The following is a 10,139-nucleotide window of genomic DNA, read 5'->3' as shown; positions in this document are numbered from 1 at the left end:
CGTGTGAATCGCACCATTTGATCCTTTGGTCTGCTACATGCGCGCGAAAAAACTTCGCGGCGAGCTCGCAGCGAACTTCGCCATGAAAATCGCTCGTGTGCATCGAGCCGAACATCTGACGTCGCACGAACGATAGGTTATAATAATTATATTATATCAATCGCGCACCTTGACCTTAAGAAAAACGGAGTGGCAATTGTGGGTTGCATGTCCTATTATTGGAGGCCTTCTTCGACTTTTCTTTTATTTTCACGCGAGCAACGCCGCGGGCATTCAGCTAGTATTATATTAAAGAAGATAATTTTAGTTAAACAGATGGATTGCCCTCTAATGCGGTGGCAAGCTGAAGTAAGCATAAGCATGTCGGTTATTGGACAGGCAATCACCTCTTTCTGGAATGAAAAAAGGGAGGGGGAGCGGATTGTGCATTGAGCTCTTAATTAGGTGATGCAGGTCGTCTTCGTGCTGAAGTTTTTTATATGCAGACATTTCCTCGCAAGAAACTTGCTTGTTGTAATTTAGGAAGGACAACTGGGGAAGCACTGTTAGCTGCCCCAATCGATGACTAGCTAAGCCAAGTTTAGTTACCCTGGCGGCCGTTTACAATATTTTTCTAAAAAGGTGTGCTATAATACATCAGACAAAATTATCTTGTCAAATACTCAGAGTTTTAGGGGATTTAAGTCCCAATACAAAAATTTATTCCTGGAAAATCTCATGGTCCTCTAATAGTTTCACAGGGAATAATGGAATTACTTAAGACAGATGCTTTGAGTAGGGTTGAAGCACGTAATAGCCAATTCATCTCTAGTTTTTTTCTAACTCTTAAATCTGATGTCAAAAAAGGGCCCATAATTAATAAATCAACTGAAAGTCGCCTAATAAGAGTGTAAGATGTAATCATTTTATGATTGAGGATCATAAGACCGTTATTCACCTCATAAACAAAAAAAAAAGTTATATGGCTACCTTAGGCCTGAAAGATGCATATAGTCTTGGCCCCATGGAAAGATCCCATCGTAAATGTTCGATATTCAAATTTAATAAACAAATTTGATAATTTGATTGTCTACCCTTTGGATAAAATTTTTATCCAAAATGCGGGGTTTGCCAAAATAATGAAACTAGTCTTAAGTCTGTAAAGGACCAAAGGCTGCATATCATTATTATTTTGCTAATTGGACAATCATCACTTAAGTGTAGGAAATGTCTCTGCAAAATACACATAGAGTCTGTGCGGTCTCCTTGTTTATCGATCTCGAGTTTATCTCCAATTCTAAAAAAATAAATAAATATTTTCAGCAAGAGATGTAAAATGCGGGAACCAATCTGCAAAAAGTCGATAATTTGATGAGTGATGCCATAAATAATGATAAATAAAATAAAGATAAAACCACACCACCTATAGTAGATTGATTCCTTGATAATAAAAGTATGGTAAATTATTCTAATGACTATTTTGTTAAAATTAGTTTAATTGAATATATTATGTAAAATTCAAAAACCAATTAATGAACAAAAAGTTGTCACAGACAACTTCCCATCATTGCTTCTAAAACATGTAGATGCAAACGAAATAATAAAACACGTAAGTACTTTAAAGTTTACAGTGCTCCTGGAATAGATAAAATTTATATTAAACTTATAAAGAAAAGTCATTTATATCTAACCTAATAATAACTTGTTACATATAATTAACTTGATTTTTAGTACAGGTGAAGTTCCGCATCAGTTCATAATTTCCATTGTGACACCAATTTTTATAGATTTTTTTTTTCTTCTTTTTTGCCTTGTTGATTTTCTATACATTGCCACAATTTTTTCATTAGTTAAAGGTTTATGGATATAATTAGAGTTTTTTTTGTTTGTTATAAGCAGATAAAGATTTTAAGTCATCTAGGTGCTATTTATGTAAACTTACCTGGTTAGTATTATATCCTACCTTTTTGTTAAGAATATCATTATTGAATATTGTGTGTTATAAAAAATAAATAAGAATAAATAAAATAATAATAAGGCTATACAAGAATTCAAGTAAAAGTTATTTAAATATATACAAGAAGTTTAACATACAGACTGGTTGGCAGACTGCGTGCCGAACTTTAAGGGTTTATTTAATACTTAAACAGAATATACCGATATATTCCATTAAAAATTGAAGGGGTACTTTAATTTTCCATAACATATGCACGCCCCAATCTATCCGATTAGTCCCAACTACCAAATCAGGAAAATCACTTAGCGGTGGCCGAGTTGGAAACGTAACCAATTAAAGTAGGTAACAGGGTCGTTCTATATGCGGGATTATCGCGGGTTTGCCTCGGTCTTACTGACAATTTAAGTCTAATTAAAGCAGTTAGTTTGCTCGGCTTGGGTACAAAAGGACAAGGGGGCAATCCGAACTTCGAATCTGGTCAAATTTTGAAGTCACGAGGATATTATGCCGCCTAGTCGTGATTTGTAAAGTTAAAGTCAAGTTACGACATTGATAATGCTCAAACGTCACGTCGAGGTTGTTGAAATCTACCAGGATAGACACTAGACGCTGATTTTAATTGCAAAGTCTTGCGACACAATTAATATCCCCTTTGCGGAGATACAAGAGTATCATTTTAAATGTCTCGGTTAATCTGTTAAGATTATTAGATGAAAGAACCCGTTTTTTATAAATTTAAGCGTACAAGAAAAATTGGTCTCGAAACTAGACGTCAATATTTGAACCACGTTTCTTATGTCCCAAAAAACGTTAAAATTTCATATAAAGTATGCTCGAAAACTGCTTAGTTTTTAAGATACGCACAGGGTATTAAAGACGAAGAGGTGATGACGGTTTTTTGTAAATATTTTCAATAAATGTAAGGATTTTTTGATAAAACGTGCTACAGTTCCTAAACTTTGGATTGTCTTCAGAAGTAGGTAACACAGGGAAAGCGTGGGAAGAAAATTTACCTCAAATTGGTTGTTTGTCGAGTTTTGGTAATTTGGCCGCAGTCACACCTCGCTAGAACTCACCGTTTTCAAGAAAAATTCTTCGTAAAATTTCATTTTTAAAAACACTGGTGAATATCATGCTGTAAAACTTCGAATGCTTTACTCTAGTCGGGCATTGCGTTTATCTGAAGCTCTTATCTATTACAAGTTTATTATTTATTACACTGAGGCAGTAGTTACTGTAACTTGTACGAATGCCTGAGTAGAGAGAATAACAGCTGATCAGATGAATTTATTAAGTTGGTCATTTAGAATTCTTATTAAGTAATCAATTAAGGTTATATGGTTGGTAATATTGTTGGGTGTAGGGATCTATAAAATAAAAGTTCAATCCTCTTTATACTTGCCCACATAAAGCATTGCAAAACATAAGAAAAAAAAAGTGTACAATTAAAATTTAATTATAATTAAAATTAGATATATTTTGCGAAACGTCGACAAGTTTAAATAGAATTGGACTTTATTTTATAGATCCCGAAGCCCAACAATATTACAAACTACAGACAGAGACAACCAAAGAGAAGCGCAACTGTGCGCTAATAAAATATCCGATTATTTTCCATCTTTGTCTCTCTTCGTGAAAGGTGAACGTAGATGGCGCAGATCGCGTTTGTCGCCATAATTCAAACCTCAATCCATAATTCAAACCTAAAATCAGCCGTTATGTCTCAGAAGTCAGAACATCATAATTATGTTCTGAGATAGAACGGCTGATTTTAGTTAAAATAAATAAAAAAATATTGATATGTTTTTAATTGCTCAGAACGATTGCAGACTTTAACTAAAACAATGCAATTTGATAACATTTAAATTGGGAAACTAAATAAACTAAATATAATTCTGAAACGTTTTGTATTGTATTTTCAGTATATGGTATACCTATAATATGTGCATGTATTTTCAATAATTATTTTCATAATTTATAATTTAAGACGGTAACAGTAACATGCATATACATAAATGCAAGTAAAGTTCAGGAAGATTTTAATTATCACGGTACTATAATAATATTCCAAAAAATATATCCTTTAAAATTATCCTTGTAACACTTAAAATAAAAAAAGTTTAATGTTTTGCTGAAAATGCTAATATCATTAGCGAAACAGGTATCCAGAATAAATGAAATTGAATTGGTAAAGTGGTAAAACTGTTTTTCTACTAATTAGTAGAGAATAGAATAAGTCTGTTCTATTCTATAATAATGAATAAACTGTTAAATTTGTATGTGTATGAAATACATATACACATGTTTCAATATTTATGATGCAGCATTTTTCTAATCAATAAAAATTAATTAAAAAAATAAAATAGGAAGATTACAGCTAAATTAAAAATAGCAGCAAATAGTCAGCACAGATAATCCGAACAAATGTTATTCTTGTAATTATAAAAGGTGTTTTTTTTTAGAGGCGGAGAACTTTCATTTGGCAACACTGTTTTTTATGACAGCCGACAGTTCTGGGTTATTTTTAGATTAGTTTGGTTTGGCAATTCATCATGAACAGACTCACGCCGGAGCAACGTTTCCAAATTGTTCAAATTTATTTTGAAAGACATGGTTATATTCGAGAAACACATCGGGTATTACGTGAGTTTTATGGTGCTCATAATCGTCCTTCAGAGAGATTAATTTGAGAAACTGATCGTTTTCGCTACTTTTACTCTAGTCGACAATACGCATCCCGTAAGACGCCGTACAGTGCGCACGCAACAAGCGATAGCTGCTGTGCAGCATAGTGTTGATAATGATCCAAATGTGTCAATTCGTCGTCGTTCTCAACAAGTGAACTTATGTCCATCCACTTTATGGAAAATTTTTCGCAAAGATCTCGGATTGCGAGCATATAAAATTCCACTTCTCCAGGAGTTGAAACCCCAGGATCATCTTTTGCGCCGTACATTAGCTGAATGGGCGGAAGGAAAGATTGCTGTTGATCCACGATTTCATATGAAAATTTTGTTCAGTAATGAAGCACACTTTTGGTTAAATGGCTATGTAAACAAGCAGAATTGCCGAATTTGGGGGGATGAGAATCCACAAGCTATTGGCGAAAAACCGTTACATCCAGAAAAACTAACCGTTTGGTGCGCTTTATGGGCCGGTGGAATCATTGGTCCTTATGTCTTCAGAAATGCTGATGGTCAGAACGTTACAGTAAACGGTAAGCGATACGGAAACATGATAATCAACTTTTTTGTGGAAGCCGTTGCAGGCGTTGCAGAAATGTGGTTTCAGCAGGACGGTGCCACGTGCCATACAGCGCGCCAAACAATTAATTTACTGCAAGAGACATTCGAGCAACGAATAATTTCAAGGAATGGACCTGTAAACTGGCCAGTTCATTCGACTTGACGCCATTAGATTATTTTCTTTGGGGCTATGTTAAGTCGCATGTCAACGCTGATAAACCCGAAACACTTAAACACTTGGAAGCCAACATACGACGCGTGATTGCCGAAATACAGCCTGCAGTACTGGAAAGAGTGTGTGAAAATTGGACCTCTAGATTATGCCACGTACGCGCCAGCCGTGGGGGTCACATGCCCGAAATTATTTTTAAATATTAATGCCAAAAAAAATTCTTTAATATAAAAGCAAATTCGTTCACATCAATAAAATATTTTGTGTTTAATTTTAATTTAAAGTTCTCCGCCTCTAAAAAAACACCCTTAAAGTATTATTATTAAAATTAAATTTATTTGACTATCTATGTTAGTTTTTAATTTTTTTTTAAATTTTAATTTACAGCCTTAACAATTACATTAATGAATATATCTCTGTTCCTAACACAAGTCAAAACACTAAAATCTGTATCCTGGAAAAAACTACAATTACTAACTACTGTTATTAAGTTCATCTAAATCCGATGGGTAATAAAATACGTAAAATTTAAGCACTCGTTCAAAATCTCAACTAATGATGTAAAACAAAACAAAATTAATCAGCAACAACAACTATTCAGCCATATTGAAATTCACGTGTTCATGTTGAGGAAGGATTGCACTGTTGCCGTACGTAATTATAATTTTAGAAATATTAGAGAATTGGACACAAGTTGTCCCATATTTTTGCATTCATTTAAACGGTGATGGAAGAATGTTTTTTCTTGAGTGCTCAGATAATTAAATACATTTAGCATTGCGAAAGATTAGTATTGTGGCGCCACCTTAGCTCGCTTTTCATAAGGAAAGTTAGAGACAACGAAATACAGTATATACAGATTAAAGAGAGCAACAACAATAGGATAAAAATTTCTATCTAGTTGCACGTCTCTTTGGTTGTCTCTGCCACATACAGTTCTTTTTGAGTTGTAGACAGGGTGCACAAAATATTGCCTTTATTGTAAAAAAATATTACAAATAAATGTAAAACAAATTTTTACAAACGGTGAAGTTGAGGCAAGCCTCCTATCTTAACCTTATATATAACTTTATGCAATATATTTATATACATATATAGCTCTTTATGTTCATATATACAAACATACAAAAATTCGTCTAAAAATAAATACAGTTCAATCATACATTGAAAATCGGCTGTCAGACTTTGGTTTTGATGATATCTAATCAAATGAAAACACAACAAAAACGCAAGTGACATAGATTATTGACTGAATTAATTAGTCACAGGGATTTAACGGTTTAGCATATATCGCATGATATGTTGATAAATTCATTTCTGATGACCAGATTTAAGTGCTTGAACCAATAATCATTAAAGCTTGATCTCTTTAATTACGAATGAATGATCTGTCTACAATTTGGCAAACACAGTGGCAAAGTCCAAAGTAAGAATGAAATAAATCTCAAATATATAAGGTTGAGGAGCTTCTTACTTTATAAACAGAAGTAAAGACTTTTAGTAAGGTTCTGAAGTAAGTTTTAGATGCTAATGATAAATTTTTGATAAAACTTTCTTTCTACATTGCTTCTTTAGCTATTTTTTTGCATTTTAGGACAAATGTAATAAAATATTCCTTTCTCCAATGATTTTTGGCCTTATTTCAATTTTAAATCATTTTCTATCAATTTCAAGTAATTTATTTATCAACAAATTGATGGTTCGAGAAGTCAGAGTAAAAGTTGATATTCTCTTTCTAAACTAATTAAAAATAACTATGAGTATTGTGCAAATTAATATTTTATAATAAAGAAAAAAAATAATTTAATATTATATACAAAGATGGAATTTAAAATTGATATTATAGTTTAACCTTCCCCTCTTCTCTTTCTATCGCATTCCGTTTTTAGGTATATGTTCCTGTTTATTTTTTTTGCATACGATTTTTAAATTCTAAGGCCTCAACAGAATTTGGGAGAACTTCTTGAAAGTCACCTCTGAAGGTCTGAATAAAATGGCCTATTAGTCACACACTTCTATTTCTATGTATGTATGTATAAATTATTATTATATGTGTAAAAAATTATTTTGTTAAGGGTAACGAATAATATTCTTATTTTTCTTATTTACATTGAAATAACATAGTGTTGTTCACTGTCCTTGTACCTCTTTTTATACTTTTTGAGTAACTAATAAACGTTTTTATTATTATTATTATTATTAATTTATACTAAAAGTCTACAGTTTTAATCAATGTACCTAATCCCAAACAAGAAAACTAATAAGCTGTTATCATCAGTTAATAAATGTTTTTCTAACCAATTAACAAATATGAAAAACTACTTCTAGTTTTTCTCTCATCTTTAACTTCTTCAGTTGCTTCTTGCACTTTACAAATAAATGGTACACTTCTGTCTACCATTATTTTTGGCTTTATTTCACTTTTGAGTAATTTGTTTCCTCAATTTCAAGTTACTGACTTATGAAAAATAATAATTTTATTAAAGTTGTAGAAGCTAGAGAATAAGTGGAGCTACTGAAACTACTTCTTTTGGAAGAAGGCTAGAATCAATATATTTAAAAAGACGAAAACTACAGCTGCTGTCATCTATACTTCACAAATGGTGTTTTCGCCAATTCAAAAATAGGAAAAAACGTTTAATAACTTTCTTGCCTTCATTTTTCTCTTCTTTGGCTGCTTCTTGCATTTTATCAAAAATATTCTGAAATTCTTCTTTCTCCACCAATTTTTAGCTTTTTGGACTAATTTCCATTAATTTCAAGTTATTGATTTATTGCTAAAATTGATGGTTAAAGTTGTAGAGACTAGAGTAAAGGCGCAAATATTAAAACTTTACAGTTTCCTACGTGCGTGATTGGTCAATCAAACGTAATCCAAAACAATACAACTAATCATTTGTTATCATTGCAATTAATAAATATTTGTGCAGTCAATTCAAAGATAAAAAAACTTTTATTTCTTTTTTGTACCTTTTTTAGTCTTCTTCAGCTGCTTCTTGTGTTCTGTTAAAAAAGTTCTCCTCAAATACTCTTTTTTCTCTGTACTTTTGGAGTTTTTATTATTTTTTATATATCAATTTCAAGTTATTGATGATCAGCAAATTGATGGTTGAATTGAAGTTGTAGAAGCGAGAGCAAAATAGAAGATACTGAAACTTTACAGTTTTCTACTTTTAAACCTCAGAAAATATGATCAATCAAATATAATCCGAAACAAGAAAACAAATCAGTTAGTATCATCTGCAGTTAACGAATGTTGGTCTGACCACTACCTAAGTCTTTAATAATAGTCAAAAATAAAAAAAAATTTCTGTCCTCCCTATCTTTTCTTTGTCTTTTTCAGCTATTTCTACTATTCTATTAAAAATATTCTAGAACACTTCTCTTTCACTTTTAGATAATTTTTTCCATAAAGTGCAAATAATTGATTAAGAAACAGAATTAATAGTTTAAGTTATAAGGGCTAGGCCAAAAGTCTAGATACTCAAACTCTACAGTATCCTACTTTTTGGGTTTTAAGAGATACCATCAATCAAAGTAATATGTTATCATCTACAGTTTCTTTTTTACTCTTCTTCTTTTCTTTATGTCTAACTATTACAATCAGACCTTATCTTTAAACTACAGTTTTAACTTCTCATCTTACAATAAAACCGAGAGAAATATATAGGAGTACGACTAGTAAAACAAGATAAAAGGGTATTGACGGATTGAGATTTAAGTAAGTTTTAATTACTCATAAAAAAGTTTAGCGGAGGGGCGAAGTTAATCGCCGTATTATGGGAAAAAGTTTCAGCTTGGGTTTTATTACGGTTCGTTCTTAATTAGAAGCTCAGGTTCAATTTGCATTTCCCTTTTTAAAAGTACATTATCCGGTGATGACTGATAGCATATTATTATATGTAGCGAAGAGTTTAGTATATACAATTATTTGAAAACGGAAGAAATTTAATTAATTTTTTATATGCTATTTTTAAATTAACTTTTTTTTTGGTTTACCTGGATAATACTTGATGTGTGGATAAAGGTGTACTGTTTCCTCACTTTTACTTAATAATAATGTATTAAACTTATAAAACTGCTTATTTTAAAGATGACTAAGTAGTCTTTTAAATAATAACTAGATTAAACCCGCCGAAATTCGATGCCCTATAGTTAAAAAAATTTCGCCTTTTTCTGATTCAACGAATTTCTTTGGAGACAATATTCAAAGAAGTATTGCCACAGATGTAAATAGCTCCAGCTAGCAGTGCGGAGCTATTTACATCTGTGGTATTGCCTTTGGGTACCATTTCTACTCTTAGGCGCAATTCACACAGAACGGGCGTATGGCGGTGGCGTGGGACTGGCATGGAGCTGGAATGGAGCGGACGTGGCGCGCACAATTCACATAGAAAGGGATTCAATGTGATTATTGTCATTTATTTGTTACGTACATGACTGTTTTGTAAAGTTACAATGCTTTCGGATGACGAAAATGAAGGTTCAACATATCTTGGTTGAACCTTGTAAATTTAGCTAACATTCAAAGGCAAAGGAGTTATTGAATACATCCCTTTTGGTTAGATAAAGAAAAAACTGATGGTTCGTTTAATGCTATGCAGGAGCTCTATATGTACCCTAAATGTTTTCAAAGTTTCTATCGAATGTGTGTTCAATGTTTTTATAAAATACTAGTAAGGGTTAATATTAAGAAGAAACCTACAAATTGAAGAGAACTTATCAGTTTAGAGGAAAGGTTGTTAATAACGCTGATGTAAGTTAAAGAAAATATATTTAAGTGAAT

This window comes from Anthonomus grandis, chromosome 1, assembly GCF_022605725.1.
Source record: "Anthonomus grandis grandis chromosome 1, icAntGran1.3, whole genome shotgun sequence".
NCBI classification, from domain to species: Eukaryota; Metazoa; Arthropoda; class Insecta; order Coleoptera; family Curculionidae; genus Anthonomus; species Anthonomus grandis.
Note: the sequence above shows the minus strand (reverse complement) of the source record.